A 19597-nucleotide genomic window follows, 5' to 3' on the forward strand; every position below is an offset into this window, starting at 1 on the left:
ATTGCATTAGTATTGTATGGAAACCTGCCGATATGTGCACAAACTCGCAATTCAGACGCTGAACTTGTGTCAAAAAAGTTGTACCCAAGATGTAAGTCTGGTGTTTTGAGCAAAAAGTCATTAGTCATTATCCCTTGTAAGGTAACAGATATCTGTCAATTCATCTTCCTCACTGATAACTGAGTACTCCTAGGAGACGATACATTACTTGCATGAACATAGTTCTAGACTACGATTATAAATTCCAACATGCGTTTGAGAGTTGTCCAAAGACCGCCGCAAGACCACTGGTTGATTAGAGTGACCAGGTGGATACCCACGGTAAGTGTTGGTGCCAGCATATCAAAGATTCTGGGAGATTTACTCAAAACAACATATGACTAAGAATCACGGGCCACAAATGTTTGGGACTCAGAAAAACGGTTACATAACCGACAATATTAGTGTTCTACTGGTTTCGCCACCTGTGCAGTTAAAATAACTACCTGACAGGAAGCACTGACCCGTTTATTTGTTCTAGGGCAAGCAAACATGAGCTCACGATTCCCCATTCGACCTCAGTTCAAACGATGATCAGCCAAAAAGTAATAAATAATTTGAACTGGTGCATCAATCTTCCGAGAGAGCTGTTGACTTTCCGGCACTCTCCTTCGAGTCACACTAATCACTGTTTTTCAGGTTGATTAGAAATGCCGGTCACTAACTTGTGCTTCAAAATCGCATGTGTCAAAGCACCAGAACTGAACTTCTAGCCTTTCGACTTCAATTTGTTTCCACGTCTCAAAAAAACCGAACTCAGTGATTTAAATCTAATTTCTGGAAAAAACACTTGAGGCATTAAACATCCTTAGAATACTGGATGTGTACTGGACTTCTTTTGGCCAGGTTGAGAGGAAGGGTAGAAGCGCTTGTACGCACTTACAACCTAATCCGTCTGAATTACCATGCGTTCACGTGACAGAATCATTCGAACAGACTTCACTCGAACTGACTGATCAATGCAGTGATCAATAATTGAAAGTGATTACGCATACGCACAGTCGGTCATCTGGGTCAGAATGGAGATGAAGATTCTGTTAGCAGTCAGAACCAGATTACAAATTAGAACAGACTGTTTCCCCAAAAGTGTAGCATGGAAGAACTATTTGTTGAAAGCTTGTTAGAGTCTCTCATTTTGGATAAATTAATACACAAGCGATCGATGCAATACATCATTAATCGGGTCCTGTCTATATGTGCAGACTGGTAGTATAATCTTAGTACCCTCATCTAAACGATCGTTGAAACTGGAAACAGAGTAGCAGTCGCCAAAACACTACTAATGATTCATCATCGTGCAATCACGAAAGATTGGACTGAACACAGTGATTTGCGTATTGAAGCTGCCGTGGCCCATACAATAAAAAGGCCTCATGGAACTGCAGTAGTGATTTGTAAACTGACGTGCGAGGAATCTCAGATGTCTTCACTGGGTGTAAGTTGACTTGCTTGAAAGGTTGACGGATAGGGGCTCCAATTTGAAACACAAGTTGGAAATTCGATACTTCATGGACAGCTAAACGCTTTGGTGTGCGGCACAAAATACGATCCCGCTATCTGCAGTCTCATTCACCCAACTAGTAGAGACGAAGATGGGGAACAGATAAAAACGTTCGCAAATAGCCATGTGCATTCATCACTTCCTAGTGTTTGCTTAACCGCCCGTTACTTTACCAAGATTGCCTGATTTTTAGAAAACAAGGTCAGGGTGGCAAGATGATGGCGTACTTTCCTATCGGCCTCAAGGTGACCATTAAGATGAGGTTATAAAGTTATGATAAGAATCGGCACCCTAAGGAAGAAGAAGTTGGGTCCTCACCTGAGATGTTTTCTGTAGGTAGAAGGAAGACAACAAACACATCCAACTAGGGATTCAAATTGGAACCACTGATGTGTTCCGACCTAACCAAGACGATTCATTTTCTTACCTTCGGACAGGCCAACGAGGTATTCCTTTTATATGAGGACAATGCACACATTCCATTCCGTTTTAATACAAAATAGGTTGTGCTTTCATTGTTATAAGCAAAGAACTACGTTCTCATGTACCGTGGTTTACAAATGCTTTGTGAAATTTACCGAGGAAATCCTGTTGATGAAGGCACAAGTAGCAAGTACGTTGCTTAAATTCCCAAGCAGGATAGGCGTAGAAAAGTTCACTGAGTTTATGCAGCAAGCGGTTTCATCATCACCATCATCATCATCATCACATCGTCGTCTCCTGTTGATGAAGGCACAAGTAGCAAGTACGTTGCTTAATATCCCAAGCAGGATAGGCGTAGAAAAGTTCACTGAGTTTATGCAGCAAGCGGTTTCATCATCATCATCATCATCATCATCATCGTCATCATCATCATCATCATCATCATCACCATCATCATCATCATCGTCGTCGTCATCATCATCATCACCATCATCATCATCATCGTCGTCGTCATCATCATCATCACCATCATCATCATCATCGTCGTCGTCATCATCATCATCACCATCATCATCATCATCGTCGTCGTCATCATCATCATCACCATCATCATCATCATCGTCGTCGTCATCATCATCATCACCATCATCATCATCATCGTCGTCGTCATCATCATCATCACCATCATCATCATCATCGTCGTCGTCATCATCATCATCACCATCATCATCATCATCGTCGTCGTCATCATCATCATCACCATCATCATCATCATCGTCGTCGTCATCATCATCATCACCATCATCATCATCATCGTCGTCGTCATCATCATCATCACCATCATCATCATCATCGTCGTCGTCATCATCATCATCACCATCATCATCATCATCGTCGTCGTCATCATCATCATCACCATCATCATCATCATCATCATCACCAGACTGAAGTCCTGTTTACCAGGTTGGCACCCGGCGCTACCGTGCTGGGTGTGAGTAGCTGCAGGATAACGGTGCCAGACAGCGGATAGCGGAGACAAAACATTGTACTGACGGGGGGGTCAACGGAACTTTTGTACAAAAAGCTTGCTTGTGTATGACGAGAACCAGTGTACAACCAAAGTGAATGAGTCGATCTCTCAATTCTGTGGAAATCATGAACTACGGTGAAATAATTTAAGGCGGAATACTACCGACGCACGACTTGCTTGAATACATTCACAAAAGTATGAACCGGTCTCCTAGTAAAAATTCAATTTATATATTTCTTGGTTGAGCAGAACGACGATAAATCTGGATTTCCAAAACACTAGTGTAAAAAAACCCACACGACTTTTCATCCAATTTGCCAAAAGCTAGGACAGAGATGGTGTAAATTTTGGAGACATTAATGCGCGGCAGGTCGCGGTCGACAACCTACAACACCCCAGGGACAGATATAACACAACAATAAACGTCGACTGGTGGGAACAGGGTAGTATGTATACAATTTGGGGGCAAATGTCTCCGGGGGGATAAAGTGAGTCAGCCTCGTCCGTCTTGTGTTGCTGTGACTGTAATTGCTCTGCAGCACAGGGGTGGGATTTGGTTCCCAAAGACCGGTGTGCGCAAGCCTAGTTTCGCATGATTGATGCTTTTGAGTGTAAGTGACTGACTGACTGACTAGTTGACTGACAACATGGGTTGTTTTGTTTCCTCCGACGATGGAAATGACCGTAAACATGTCCTGTCTCAAACGGACCTGCGCCGATCGCCTAAGCTGAAGCTATGGACGTATGACTCTGCCAATGACTGAATTATTATAAATTGTGAATTAAGAATTTGGACTTCCGTTTAGAAGGCGAGAATAAAGTGCAATCATCCGCACACCAAACAGTGTGGACAATGGATTCGCGCAGCTTTGCTGTGGCTGTAAATTAGCAGACACACGTAAAAGTCAACGACTTGGTATACACGCTCTCTGGTGTGACTAATCACCCCTGCATGGAAGCCCATTAAATACAGGTGAAAGATAACTTGGTGGGGAAACAGTCTTTTTTCACAAAGGAAACTACTCATCAGGTTGCTGAAAACTCCGACAGCCCACGACCCATTTTGCCCTTCTTCGGACTCATCAGGTAGTCGCAGCCCCCGAGTTTCTGTCAACCGTATGTTATACTTGAACCACATTAATCTGCAACTGAGTGTAGTTCTCGAAAACAGTCCTATTTGAGTTCAAGTAGAATATAAGGTTGACGGAAACTCAGGGATTGCGCCTACCTGATGAGCCATAAGAAGGGCAAAGACGGGTCGTGGGCTGTCGAACAGTTTTCAGCAACCTTGTGAGTAGTTCCCTCTGTGAAACATATACTGCAACATCTTGAACATCGTACCAACTGAAACATGAGGCGGCCTGTGTGCAGCACATTCAGTTGTAGAATATCATAAACAAGAGATACAATTAAGTCTCTCGTGAAAACCAAATTGATTTGCCAATGAGTGTATCTCTAGGAGACAGCTTGTTTCACTCGTTTATTGATTTTGAATTAGTCCAATGAGGTTACGCCGTTGTCGGTTCAGAATGCACGGTGCTTTTCAGTACAGTTTTCTCCAGTCATGCCAACGATCAAACGACGGGTCAGGACACGATTTACAAATATGCACGCTGTGCGCAGGAGACTGTTGTCTCAGTTACCTTTCCTCTTTTGTCTTCTTCATTCTCTCTGTAGGTATTGTGCTTAAATGATGTATACAGACCAAGTCTGACGCTCCTAGTAGTGTTGAAAACTAGAATTTCTGATCTATCAGAATCTGGCCATGCTTTCTGAGTTTTTTAGAAGGCGGCGGGATGGCTCAGTTGGTTAGAGCGCAAATTTACTGACCGGGATGTCCGTAGTTCAAGCCTCTAACCCGTGCATCCAGACTTCCTTTGTCCAGGCTTGGCCAGCCTGACAGTGTCCCAGCCGTCGTGCCTCCTTCAGGTGGCATGGCAACTAGGTGCCGAAGAGGTACTGTAGCTGAATGGTATAAACTGTTCCCCAGTTTGGGTAACTTGGTGTGTTGAGCTCTAGACCCATTGCGTTCCTTCGTTCCATCATCCATTATCTGTGACAAGGACGAGCTATCCACTACCGGGGCCCTTTTTTGTTCAGTCCAGGTTTTACTCTTTACACTCTAAAACTTTACTTAGTTTAGTTGCGTCCGTCAAATTCAGGGTAGTTTCGACAAAGCTCATTGGATACCAGAAGGACCCAGCTCCGGTTTTACTCTAATCCGCCTGTGTACACGACAACCTCTTGGATGTGTTCGTTTTTTTAAATGCACTGCTTGTTGTCTTCGTGCTTCGGATGTAGTTATTCCGAGTTTTTTCCCTGAAAAATTAGAAAAAAATCAGGCGCGGCCTTTTGTCTTTCAGTCGTTACAATTCTACTCTAAGCGGATTGTCTTTGTGGTCTGGGGTTGGACAGTTTACCGGCACATTTTGGCGTGACCCAAGTTGGGCTTAGCTCCATCGTTTATCTTTATGATCGGCGGCAAGATGCCTTTATTACAGGCTGCATGGTCCATTAATTGCTTTAATACAATGCAGGTGATGTCCAACCCACGTTTTTTTTCGAGTGTTCATTGCCCGAAATTCCTATGCCGCACATGTCCATAGGGGTCCTTCACGCCTAAATGTGGTGGCAGTATGTGCCCTGACATTTACAGCCGAAATCAAAAGGCCATCGTCATTAAGTTGACTTGGTCCGGTTCGCCCAACATTTTTTTTAATCAGCTGGTCCAACACCACGAATCGAGACCGAACAACACCGAATCAAGTAGAACCAGGATTAGTCTGATATGCTACACCGTGATCAGCTAGCCTGGTTTCACTAAGTTCAGGGTTTCGTGGCGTTGAGGTCCTCTCGCAACATCAGGAATTCGCATCCGAAGACTGGCCGAAAGTAGAACGCATAAAAAGCGGCATTTTGAATACAGAAAGTCCAAACTTAAGTATAATACTATTTTTAAGTAGTTACTGGTGATCTGCCTTTTTGTTGTTGACATTCCCGGTTAAAATTGTTTTCTGCACTTGTTGTGTTAGAAAGACTGCTTGAGAAAACCACATTTGACTGACTGCCAACCCTGAGATGGCAGCTGCACCCTCAAAAAGATCTTTTCTCCATCTTTTCACCTCATTGAGATGACATCATTTTAGTTTAGTTTAGCTTTGTAGCCGTGAACCACATAATTGTGTATGGGGGATTCTGCCAGTTGCCTGCGGGTTCCACGGTTAATGCCGGACGGAGGGGTACGGAGTCGGGTTAGAAAGTCAACGAAGGCAAAATTTTGGTCGAGTGAATCATAACAGTAGAACAGTTCAATTATTGCTACTGGTTACCTGACTGCAAAAGCTTCCAGGCATTGTCACGACCAGCCGTTGCGTATGCCGAACCATCGTTTGCCGAAGAGAGTGCCGTTTTCCATGCCCAACTCACAGTGGCGTAAACAGAGAGGTGGCCAAACCTTGACCTGGCAGAGGAGTACGAAGGAGGTCACGAAACGCTTGGGTGCTATCAGTGCTACTCGCCCTCCAGGGTGGGGACCGCGTGATCCTCACTGTGCCTGGTTGGAGACACTACAGGATATGGCTGCCAACCGATGTCAGTGGCGTTCGTGTTGTCAGTTTTTATCCAGATTGCCTGAATGAATGTCTGGAGGTGTAGGCACCTCGGAATGATTGTGGTAAGCTGGCACTAAGTCCATTCCCCGTCCACCTTTATTCTTTTCTTCACAATAAGGCTTTCAGTTAAATCATGGTTGTACGGCAGTGAAGCATCGGTGTTGAACACTGATGTCATGCTGTCGATGATGATGATGATGATGATGATGATGATGATGCCCAGTCGTTGCCTGTCTCGTGATACCAACAAGTGGGAGCTTGTTTCATTAGGCGAAGCAACTGGTCGACTGAGAGGCAAAATACATGACCCTGTCGGCTTAGCCGACGCAGCCTAATGAAATCCTCACCCGGACAGACAACTGACTTGTCGCTAGAAACTATTCTTCGCTCTTCCGCGTTTGTTAATTCGACTCCCTCTGTCCAAACCCGATTCCACCTGAATGCAAAGCAAATCGATATATCAGTCTTTCGGATGTATCGGCTGCGGCAAATTTGTCACAGGAGTTCAGGATTTGTCCACTTCGCCTAGGAACCGAGTACTTTGATAGACGGCAGGCCATGCCCTGTAGGTAACAGATAAGAATACGACCCAGAGTATTCGATGAAAAAAGCCCAGAAGCTGATTTCAGTCAATCGCAAAAGGTTCGGAACCGACTGATAAGTCATCATTTCAGAAGGGCTTGATAAACAATCAGTAGTTTTTATTTGGGCAACGTTTCGCTTTTGACACAAAAGCTTCATCAGACCAAGCGAGCAGGTCACCGAATCGGCCAGGTTATAAGGCAGACGGGTAACCAATCAGTAAGTCCTCCTTAGATTATCACACTAGATCAATGTTGAGTGTCAATTAACGGCTTTTATCGGTTAGCGTGGTTGTCAAAATCTTGCGTTGGTGGATTCGGGGAGTTTCAAAATAATTCTGATCGGGTTTGGTTCCTTAAACTTCCACTACAATGTGCGTCAATTGATGGTTCATCGCGGTTGCCGCAGATACATTTCGTTGGTATTTGTGGGGTTGTGAGTGCTGTGACAATTTAGTTAAGGGGAAGTGAGTTTATGTGGAATTCAGCTGATGACTACTGCTCCTTCTGATGACCGCAAACCAACACGCGTCGGCTCGACTAATCCAAAACCGTTCTCCATACGCTTACCAGTTCCACACCTTCTATTCTGTTAACACTGGGATGCTCGGCGATCAGTCTGTGTGACGTGAACCGTAGTCCACGCCTCAAAACCTCGACAGTGATTGGCTCCTCATCTGTCTTATAAACTGGCCAATTTGGTGACCTGCTCACTTGGCCTGATGAAGCTTTTGTGTCAAAAGCGAAACGTTGCCCAAATAAAAATTACCGATTGTTTATCAGGCTCTTCTGAAACCCAGAACCTGTTCTTTATACCCGCCACGAGCTCATATAATCCGGAAACAAAAGGAATATCCATAAATAAAATGGTGATTTACGATTCCCATATTAGGTTATCACAGACGATCCAAGGATATCTGTCTGCGTTTTTTTCAGAATCGCTCAAAACCGTGTTGCTGTACTTTTTAGACAGACAAAAACTAGTTGCATTTATTGATTGTGGACAAAATAATGCGAATTCTGGTGGTAAACTTGCGTTACTGACTAACATATTTGTCTGCGGAACAAAGTAATGTTTTTCGTTTCCGAAAAAGTTTGCTGACAATCGGTAGATCTATTGCTGGGCAACGTTTCCCTTTTGACACAAAAGCTTCGTCAGGCCAAGTGACTAGGTTCCGAGGTTGGTCGAGATTTAAGGCGGAAGGAGAACCAATCAGCTAAGTCAAGCTAGATCTCTGTTGGGTGTAGACCGAGGGATTCTTGTGTGTTAAGGTGGATGAACAAATGTTGCGCCGATAGGGGAACCTACATATGTTTGAGTCCAGCCTAGGGTCTAGTTCTTCTGGTTCGGTTCATTTGATGGTTCCTCTTGGACTTCTTCGTTTGAAACTTTTGTCGGTTTGTTTGGGTGAGCTAGTGATAAGATAGTTGTATAAGAGGGATGCTGTGACCTCTGGTCGGTTGGGGTTTCCACCCCCACCCCCGGTTTTTTCTAACGATTTTACTTGGATTATTAATTTTTTTTTCAAATCCAGCTTCCTTATCCAAAGATACAAAATCAGCTGAGATGCCGCCATTTACTTCATCTCCCAATCGGTTTGAAAATCATCTTTTGAGTCGTCTTACTCAGCAATACAAAAGATATATCGTTCATAATCTGCCCACTACAAGCATCTCTAAACGGACTACTCATTAATGGAATAAAACAATAATCAGGGTAGGCGACTGAAAATTTCCTTAGGCCCATCTGCGTCCAAAGAGCAATTTAATGGTCCACACCTTCATCTGCATCGCTGAAACGTGTTTTCCACCTCACTAGGTGGACCAATTTTGTTCAGTTCGGCCAGGGCACCCTACAGAAAATGCATGATCAGACAAGTTAAACCAAGTCATTTTAAATTCCTTAGGAAGTTGGTGTAAACTGTGACTAACGTGGCAAATCTATTAAAATTTATCCATCAATTTATTTTAAGTCCATTCATTTCACAATCGACAACCTCTGTTCTGGACACATTCGTCTGTAGTGTACCAAGTCTCTTTCATTGTTTTTTTCTGACCCGAACAAGAGCTACCACCTTAAGTATTTGCCGATTTCTTGTTCACAAAAAGAGGCTTTTTATGACTTGACCGGAAGAATTTAGCCTCCTTGGGTCTCACTTCTGGCACCTGTTGAAAACAAACGAGGCACCAGAAGCGATCCCATCCATTAAGGGTAGAGACCCTATCCCCAATACTGTTTAGCAACGTGCACCGTAAAGTGCTCTTTGACAGTTACGTTCGAAGCCTCATAGAATCTTGCTTCTATCTAACGAGGAAAATGTATCCGGCCTTTTTTCGGAGTATTACCCGAATCTGGTGGGAACACCGGATCAGCAATGCTGAAGTTCGTCAAAAGGTATTCGGGAGAAACAACTCACTCTCAATTGATGAACTGATCACACTACATAGGTTGCGCTGGCTTGACCACGTGTTGCGTATACCAGTCGACCGACTTCCTCGAAGTGCTCTTTTCGCACAACCATGTGAAGGGTGGAAGACAGCCACAGGCGGTCAAACAATGACCTGGCAGCGAATTGCGAAAGCCATTACCAGCAAACTCAGCTGCGCTGGTCATTGCCGTCTTCCTGGATGGGGACCCCGAGACGGGCCACATCAATGGCCTGAATCGTGAGGTTGAACACTTTGAACAACCATTCAAACGGTCATTTAAAGTTGAGCAGCCGAAATCCCGACCCGCAACGTAGCCCCGAACGGTGAAGATGGAACCCCCGATGGCTTCGGAAATAAGCAAATGGCTTTAGTCTTTCAGGTGTCACCGACCTGCTAATCCTGACGAACTCCCACCCACCCATTTTAAGGATGGGGCTGAGAGTCCAATATATGGTATTTCGCACACTGCAAGTATCAATCATCGAGGTTTTTGTCCACAGAAAGGTGATCTCTGTCCCCCTCCACAGGAGAAAATGGCCGGCGTCAGCTAAACTCCAGTGGGGCAAGAGATACCACAGAGAAAGAAGCGCCGGAATCACCAAGGCAGGAGGTGAACAACTGCGCTGCAGAGGCCCCTTCAAAGCCAACATGGAACTGCAAACTCTGAACAAACATCCCTGTGCTCCCCAAGATGCAGCACGAATGGTGCCGAATTGTCTGTCCAGAAAATGCCTCAGGCCTTTCCATACGCCTTCCGATACTCAACATTTGGCTTGCCTTGAACAACTGAGCATTATCACATACGGGAACCTGTTTCACACGGAACATCTTTGATGTTCATACCTCGGCAGCTGAGTAATCTGTCCTCCGGGCTGATTCGAGACGCGGAAGGGTGGCAGTGCTTTATACTTGAAAACGATCAGTCCTTCCAACACCCAATCTCGCACACTTCTTGGTACGGTGTGTGTCCAAATTTAGCTGCGTAGGACGGACTCTCTTCAATACGTCGTTTACCGTTGTTATCCAATTTCGCCGGAGGGCGACTTCTTCCTTATATAAACACTTGAACAACTATTTCCGGATACCACTTCAAAATGTTTTGACTCCATGCGACCTAAACGCTCCATGGGACTCCTAGATGGAGCTCCAGCACGCGCAATGAAGAGCCTGTACTCAGCATGCCGACGCATTCACCAGGTGATGGACCGGCCGAGTACCATCACTTTTGAACCTGGCTTCCACCAATGAAACACCGTCCATTGCTCCAGTGATAAGTAGGGTTTCCCTGGGATATAGTGGAAACTGTATTTTGGCCTTTGACTCCAAGTGATACTGGGTCAGAAACCCTAAACCTCATACGTGACATCCTAACTTCTGCTGCGCAGAGTTCCCAGGGACGTGTATCTTCCCTGACCAAGTTAACCTCTGGGCAGCTTAGGGAGACATAAATAATGATTAGCCAGAATAATGACGAAGCTGATGCAGTATTTGTTCCAAACATATCAGCGTTCTTCCGGAAGTGAGGGTCAAATTGTTTGTTTAAAAAGATAACCACATGAGAAACCTGCAGGGTCGATGATATCACCTCGATTGGTGATGAAACGTTTGCAACCCAAATGCCACGCTTGGCGAACAGACCAACAACCAGACAACGCACCTGAGCTACCTATATTCCACAACATTGCCAATAGTCAAAACCGCGTTAGACTCTGCAGCCGATATAAATTTGAATCTTTCTGTCTGTGGCCGGTTGAGGACTACTCGCTCCAAGGTCCGCAGGGCACGTAACCTGTCTGTGACGTGAATGGTCCTGTATTCGCTTTAAACTTCCTCCAATCACCAATCAGTGAAGATGGATTTTTTCAGGTTGCTTGTTTTGACTGTTTCCAAAGCAACCTTGATATACAGTAGTTAATTAATTATTAAGAGAGCTTAACTCAAACACCCGTCGTTTGTTGTCTCGTCAGTTAGCTGGCGCAGGCCACGTTCAGATTACAACATCTATGGTTCATTTAACCATACCAAGTTTCTCCCGGTAGTCTCACAAGACGGGGTGGCGTATTTCATAGCGCCAATAGGAAGCTTAGATCCGGCATGACTGAGGATAGTGTAGTCAAACGCCAACGTTTTCTTCGGTCAGCTGTCACTTTTGTGCGAGAATTAAGTTACGACTTAAGTTGTTGCGATAGCATTCCTCTTAGTTTGGCTTAACTCGTATTTTTTTTTGATTGACCGGTTGGATTCTTGAGGAGAACGAACACGAGTCCATGACTGTGCTTGTTCAAACATCCCCGTTTATGTCGGATGCAACGTTTCGACACCCCATGCAAATTACCTCTTTTGGCAAACTAACGTGGACCGCTTGTCAAATATGAAGAAAATAGCACTAAGACTCCATTCAAGTTGGAAACATTTGACCAGACGTGTAACAGTTTGTTCAACGAGCCAGCTGGCATTACTTACACTCGCCAAGCGGGAAATCACGTTGTTCAGGGGGGCATTAGTAGAGACCATGTTCCAAGTAGGGAGGTGATGGTTGGAAAGTACGATTTATTGCTCAATAGTAGATTTTATTTGCACATTCGCATTCAAGCAAACGATAATTTGGGTCTGACACTTGTCTTACGTACGTACGTACTTACTTACTTAATTACTTACTTACTTACTTACTTAATACTGCTATCATTTATTTTTGAAGAGCATGGTCACAAACATAAAAAGTGAGTGCAAGCGATGAATGCGAAAGAGTAACAGGAGAATATGAGAGAAAAGAGAGAAACGTCTCATTCGAAATCATGCCAAGGACAGTTCCAGTCTGATGAGGTGAATCCCAAAGTATGCAAAGATTTTGGTATGGAAACACGCGTCTAAGGACCAACAACCAAAGAAAGGACAAACAATGGGGAATGCTCTTCAAGGCGCCGTGGGCGCTAGCACAATCAAGACTCACACATCAGGCACAAAGTGTCCGTCATACTGGGTCTGGTGTGAGATTAAATGGCAAAATGTACATTCAAAGCCATGTACCACGCATAAAAGTGTCATAAATACGCAGATAGCCCACAATGGCAAGCAAACACAAGTCACTGACTGCGACCTTAGGAAGTCCCAGTCTAAAAACAGCCCTAGCGGATTGAGGAAAGCAGATCCCTCGATGAGAGATGATCATCGGTTGGTGGACCAAAAAGTCGACATCACAACCGGTTGCATGTAGGGATGAGATTATGGCGAGGGAATATTCATCAGCACCATACTTCTGCTTCTTCTCATTCCACACTTACTTACTTACTTGCTTATTTACTTACTTACTTGATGCAGCAAAAATACAGCGCTCTTCAACAAGCACTTATCATTTTATATTCTTCGAAAATGACTGAACGGTTGACAGATACTTTGAAATGGTGCCTTCAGTTTTTACTACTTACGAATTTCTGCGGAAAGCGGTAGAAAATTCTGAGAAATCCATTTCTCAGTTTGGAGTTCTGCATTCAGATGAAGCAACCCCTTTAGTGCTTCCTCGAACTCTGGGAAATTTCGAAATGTCTCTTCCTGTTGGTGATAATCAAACAGCTGAGTTCGCGCGTGTTTTCCACACACACACACACACACACACTCTCCAGAGTATGACGAGCAATCTAGTTTGTCCCATTTCGGAAATCGGACACTGTGCATGCATGCATGATGATATTCGCTCATATTGGTTACCACATGTACTTTGACAAGCACGCCAAATTTCAATGGGACTCAGGAGTCAAAATAAACCAGTGGGACGAAGAACCTATACTATACTAAACTATACTGATTAAAGGGTGTGACTGTTCATAACCTCAAGCAACAGTTGGCTTCTGCAGGTCATCCGCTCTCACATCTCTGCTTCGTTGCTGCCCATCTTGAGTGGCAACCCCATGACAGATTTCAGCAACTCAGAGTGCCACCTGCCAATAATGGATGTCGTGGATTTGAACGAACAGAGGGAAAGCCACTTGGTCACAAAATAAAAATCCGTGTCAACGGGTGAGCCTCTGGGAGTAAAGCATTCTTCCTCATGGCCGGTAGTTTCAAATCTCTCGTCTCCTGGCGGCAATTTCTCAAACTTGGGACAAATTCTTTGCAAAAGAATTCGCTTCGCTGGTGGGAGGTTTTCATTTCAAATGTGATAATAATGGAAAGGTGTGCATTACGATGGGTGTCATGCAATCGATACTCGTATGATTTGATCAACCTGGCACGGAACAGCCACCACGGTCTTAGTTACCATGAGAACGAGATGACCGAGGCTTTAAATGAGACCTTGTCAATATCTTCAATAGCCTGGAACGATTACAAACAAATACCGCCTACGTATCGCTTGCATGCATAACTACACGCCCTTGAAACAAGATGATCATTTCTCAGTCGGTTATAGGTGAGTGACCACAGAAAATCCATATTGGCTTCTAGGACGAACGGACTGATATGTATATTAGCGAAAATATGTATTTTCAGTGTCAATCTTTGAAAATCAATCACATAAAAACATCAGGTCGTTGCCTGTAGTATTGGGTTGCCCTATTCTCATTTCCTTGTCAGCTATAAATGGAACTGTAGCGACTAAACGACGGCAGATTTGGTGTTTCACTCAGAATTTGTAAGATGACTAGCCTTGGTTTTGTATCATGATATATTCTAATGCATGGGGCTAGAAAGATCCTCAAATCACCGACGATTTACTCATTCAACCGGGGCAGTGAAAGTTATTGTAACACGAATTTATATCATCATATAGACAAGTTGCGAATTGTGAACAGATTACTTTCTTGTAAGTGAAGGCACATCCCACTACCTAGATGCATACTCTTGCATTTTTGCTTCCATTCTCCGCATAGTTCGCCCAGCATAGCTTTATTTTTATGGGTGGTTCCCTGTAACTTGTCCCCCCATCCACCATGAGGATGACACAACCGGAAATGCTTTGTTTGACGCACACGAATGCGGCACTGCACTTCGTCACCATAACTCGGAACTTCCACTGTAAAGAACCGCCGTAATTTGAAAATCATTGATTGGTTGTCTACAATTAGTATCGCGATCACTATTGATGTCCCCACATGGAGTTCAGCCCTGAATCTCTTTTTATATATTTTGTCAGATAAACTGGTCAGATATGCACCGGAATATAAGTATATGTGGTGGACATAACGAGCTCCAGTCGATCATGTCCGAAAGATATCATTTAGTATATGTAGTATGGATGATAAAACATCTCCCGTTTGCTTTGAAATCTCGAGATGAGCCATCCCTTGTTTTGTTCAATTTCGTAGCGCATGACCATCTGAAGGCCTGATCTCAACTATTCACTCAGAGATGCATATAGGTCCCTAAACTCCGTTACCTACCTTATTTCTCCGAGAATCTGGACACCTCTAATAGTCTGATTCAGTCCATCAATTCTTTGGAGATCTATGGCATGTTTGCCAAATTCGATGTCTTTGACTTCCGAATCATCTGGCTTGAAGAAGCTCTGCGTCCTTTGTTTGATTGCACATTATGAGGTTCTGCGTCATGCCTCTTTGAAACTACGTCGCAGCAAAATACCGCCATAAAGCAAATTGTGTCGACTTGAGTTGCCAAGCCATGGTGTGAAGCAAATTCAAACTCATGGATACTTGCAGATCCACTTCTCCTAGAACGAACCGATGGAGATTCTGTGTCATGATAAAATGCTTTTCAACCGTTCCAAGGTCTTACTTTGCTGCAGTGTTCTTGTGGGTCCAACGAAACATGCGTTGCCATCAGCTTACTGTTCACGACATTTCATCGGCTCNTACTTTGCTGCAGTGTTCTTGTGGGTCCAACGAAACATGCGTTGCCATCAGCTTACTGTTCACGACATTCTCATCGGCTCGTTTCAACAGAGCGGTTCGAAAAATTGACAACAGGATGCGGTGTTCGAGATTCCTCGCACAGTGCTGGTATGAAACCTCGTTTTACTGGTCAAGGAACAAAGACAGGGCGGAGTACAGTCTGGCTTGGAACAGTCAAGTAAAACGTGTTGTGAACAGCTTGACTGATTCCTTGCAAACAAGTCGAAACTGTAAACTCTCTAGTGTAAAAAAGCCCTAGAAAGAACGAACAGTGGATGCACTAGAATATCTCGTTTGCTAGATTTAAAAATGAGTATTGGTTGCCAATTGCGTACAATTCGGTGCTACAGTGGAACAGAAGGTCAACGGAAACCATCGAAATAAACCTACCAGGCCGCAAGTAAGGCGGCCTTTCAGTCGCTTCGTAACAGAAAAGCAGTTTCGCAGTTTCGTGTTAAAAGCCCGATAGGAATGTTCAACCGACTGGTGAATGATCCGCGCTCGCTTTCGGCAAGGAGTGGAGCTTTGGTAGACCAAGGTGGATTTCAACCGCTGACCGACAATGTACCGGAGGCGATGTGTGGGACGAACGACCGACAATGTAGGCGAGGCGATGTGTGGGACGAACGGAGAATATTATGTTCCTCTCTCTCTCTCTCACGAAGTAACAATTTTAGATAATTCAGATGGAACCTCATCTCTCCATCCCCTGCCAAATGTATCACATTCGTCGGAACGACTTCCAAAAAGTTAGATTGGACAGGCGGTCAAAAAATATCCAGACAAAATTGAACTGCTCGTATTACACATCTTCCCCCACCTCACAAACTAAATATTATGCGAACAATTTGGGTGATTTTTCGAGCAATTGGAGTGCCTGTGAAGAAAAAGGGTTGAAAGTTGATAAGTAGGGTACGGCCTTATGAAACAACGATCAAGTAAAGTGCGTCTCTTCTGAAAGTTTCTTTTCCAAACTTAACGTTTTCTGAGAGAAAGGTTGGTATGTCAAAATAAACTCATCGAAGTAAAACTTCTTACGTCATTCAACACCCGAATTTTATGGTCGATTGACGTGTTCTGGGATCTTTATACCTCGGCGGTTCCTCTGTCCGGTCCCAATATATTGTACAGGGTAGTGCGACAGAATTATTTACTATGAAGAAGACTGAGGGAACTGTGAACCCATTCGACAAAAAGCAGCACTGGATGAGTGAGAAGACTCAGGTGTTCGGGGACAGACTTGGCTTGGATCTCATAAAAAGAAAACACAAAATGGAATGTGACATTCTAGAATACGTCGGTATTGTGAGGCAGTATATTCATGCTCGGTGTTAGTAACCGTTCATGACTTACGTTCAGGTGTCTCCGGAGAGATGAAAGCTATGAAGCCAACTGCTTTCATTGTTTGGTACGTTCATACTTCACTGCCAGGTGGTGGGCTGTACATCTGTCGGTCGCTCCTGCTACGCACATGGCTTGGGAAAAAGAACCCTGTGGGGTGGGTTGTCAAACATCGGGACTTTTTGCACATCCTCTGCACACACATGCCAGTTTCCCATCCACGAAGCGAAGCAACGCCGTAGTGTTCATTATGCTCCGGAAAGACAGACTGACGTCAAGCAGGTGGTGTCGAGGGTTGACAAAAAATATCATAGCCTTTTTCCTAAAGGAAACTACTCACAAGGTTGCTGAAAACTGTTCGACAGCCCACCACCGGTTTCGCCATTCTTGGGGCTTTTCAGGTGGGCGTAGTCCCCAAGTTTCTGTCAACCTTATGTTCTCATTGTCATAGCCTTCCAGACTAAAGAAGTGATTCAGTCTCCAGCTACCTTGCCGGAACTTTTAAAATTGTCCCGGTAAATGAATTTGCGCATCACTGCGGTTGCTCCTCTTCAAATGTCGGTGTTTTGTGGTCGACTCTTTAAGCTTCGAAGGTCGGAGGTGAATTCCACACCCTGAGGTAAGAGAATTTAGGTTAGTTGGAATGACCTACACCTCTGAATGGTCTGAACCAATGAAAGCGGTTCTGTCTGGATGCCCACCAACTTTGAGCAAATACCCTGGGGGTATTACGACCCTTTAGTTTTGGATGCAGGCAGAGAGGTCTGAAGCAACAGAAGAGATGGAACAGAACAGTCTTGTCCTCTATCGATAGAGTTGGTGAAATCAAATGGAACCAGCTGACATTCAATGCCGTCGTAAGTGAGAACATCTAGGCTACCAGAAACTGTCACAGTTCCCGATGATCTACAGTGCCAACAGCAGCCTTCCGATAGAGAATTATGATCGCCTAAGGGCGTCCGAAAGGGCGGTGGTTTTCAGAGTGAAGATATCTACCGCGGTTACTTCTTTCGCGGAAGAAGCGGAAGTCAGCCTGTCCTTCTCGGTAATCAGTCGGGCTAAGGCAGATAACGCTAGAGAGCACTTGGGGCGCAACTTCTAACAGACTTATCACGCTTTGGATTCTTCCTGAAGATGTTTCGATTTTTTTTGAGATTAGGGCAAGAGTCCATGTGTTCTGTTCCATTACTGTTCTGCCTTTGTTGTAGTAGCGTCGTCAGGTGCCTCACCGACGGGTTGCTGCCCATTTTTTAAACCGCGACATCCTAGCCGGGTGCTCCGCTTCCGTTACAGTCAAAAAGCTGGGGTCAGTACAACATTCAAATGGGTTTAGTCCTTTCAGATTCAGGAGTCAGCTTAACTGACCTCTAGAGTGCTCAGCATGCCGATGGGGGCAACAGTTCCGCGGACGAATCATTCTTTCTTTCGTATGTTTTCGCTTATATCCGTCTTGTTTTGGTCAGACCAACCGCTGTTGGACCCAGCTGTTTCGTGCGATGAGTCTTCGCTTCTTGAAATTTGGCAATCCAAGACCACTCTCCATTTGAACATACCACCATAGAGACTTTTCCAGCCTTAGAAATGCAGTCCATCGGGCAGTACGCTGATGAGACTGTCGTTCATCTCGTTGACCAGTGATGATCGTAATTTAACTAGCTATCCGTAAAACATGATGACTGGATCAGAATGTTGAATGGCTGAGCTCATCTCAGGCGATTTAAAGAGCATGACAGAACAGGTGGTTTTGAGCATGTCCTAAGGATGCGTCATACTCCGAAAGAGAAGAAACATAAAGCTTCAACGAGAGATGGCTGTTGTCATACTGAAAAAAGGATACAGACACTGAAAACTGTGATTTCCAACCGAGTCCAGTGAAGCGTTATTTCGGTTTGTCCTTCCAGGTGACTAGGAAGTGAATAAACTGCAGTGGACGGTTGAAGGATGGTCGTGAAGTGAAGTACAACCGATACTTTTGCTTTGTCCAGGCTGAAGCACAGATAATAAATGAGGTACCCACCTCGTGCTTTTGACTTTGAAGACTGACGAGGCCGGGTTTGAGGGCCTCGTTTCCGTGACCCGATCTAATGTTGTGCTACGAAAATCTTACCAGTAAAGCACCGGATGTTAGAATTTGCATGGTTTTGGGGGCCGAAATCCAGCCAAATGGCTGCAGGAAATCGACATAGTCCGTGAGCACGGGGAGATTTGCATAGTCGTCTCATTCATGATACCACTTTGCATAGCAGTTGTGTTCGGAACTGCACTAGGCTATTGGTGTGCACCGAGTGTGTTTCGACTGTACCAAATGACTTGCTAGTAGTCAGGACCAAGTGTAGGACGGTTGGCATAAGGTATGTGTGTATGACCTTTCTAGTTCAGCTTCCATAAATACGAGCATGCTGGTTTCGTAGATCAAAATTCACACTAAACTAGATTCTTTAGTAAAGGAAACTACTCACAAGACTGCCGAAAGCTGTTCGACAGCCCAAGACCGGTTTCGCCCTTGTTGGGGCTCATCCAGTAGGCGCAGTCCCCGAGTTTCTGTCAACCTTACGTTCTAGTTGAACCCGAACTGCACTGTTTTCGAGAAGTACACTCACTTGCAAACCAATTTGGTTTTCACGAGAGACTCACCTGAATCTCTCGTTTATGATATTCTACAACTGAATGTGTCGTACACAGGCCGCCTCATGTTTCAGTTGGCACAGTATTCGGGGTGTCGCAGAGTATTTTCTTTAGTGTTTTTTTTTCATTGCTCAACTTCGACCGCTTTGGCATTCTCGTGCCTTGCGGAATGC

The sequence above is a fragment of the Opisthorchis viverrini genome (assembly GCF_000715545.1).
Source record: "Opisthorchis viverrini unplaced genomic scaffold opera_v5_38, whole genome shotgun sequence".
Lineage (NCBI taxonomy): Eukaryota > Metazoa > Platyhelminthes > Trematoda > Opisthorchiida > Opisthorchiidae > Opisthorchis > Opisthorchis viverrini.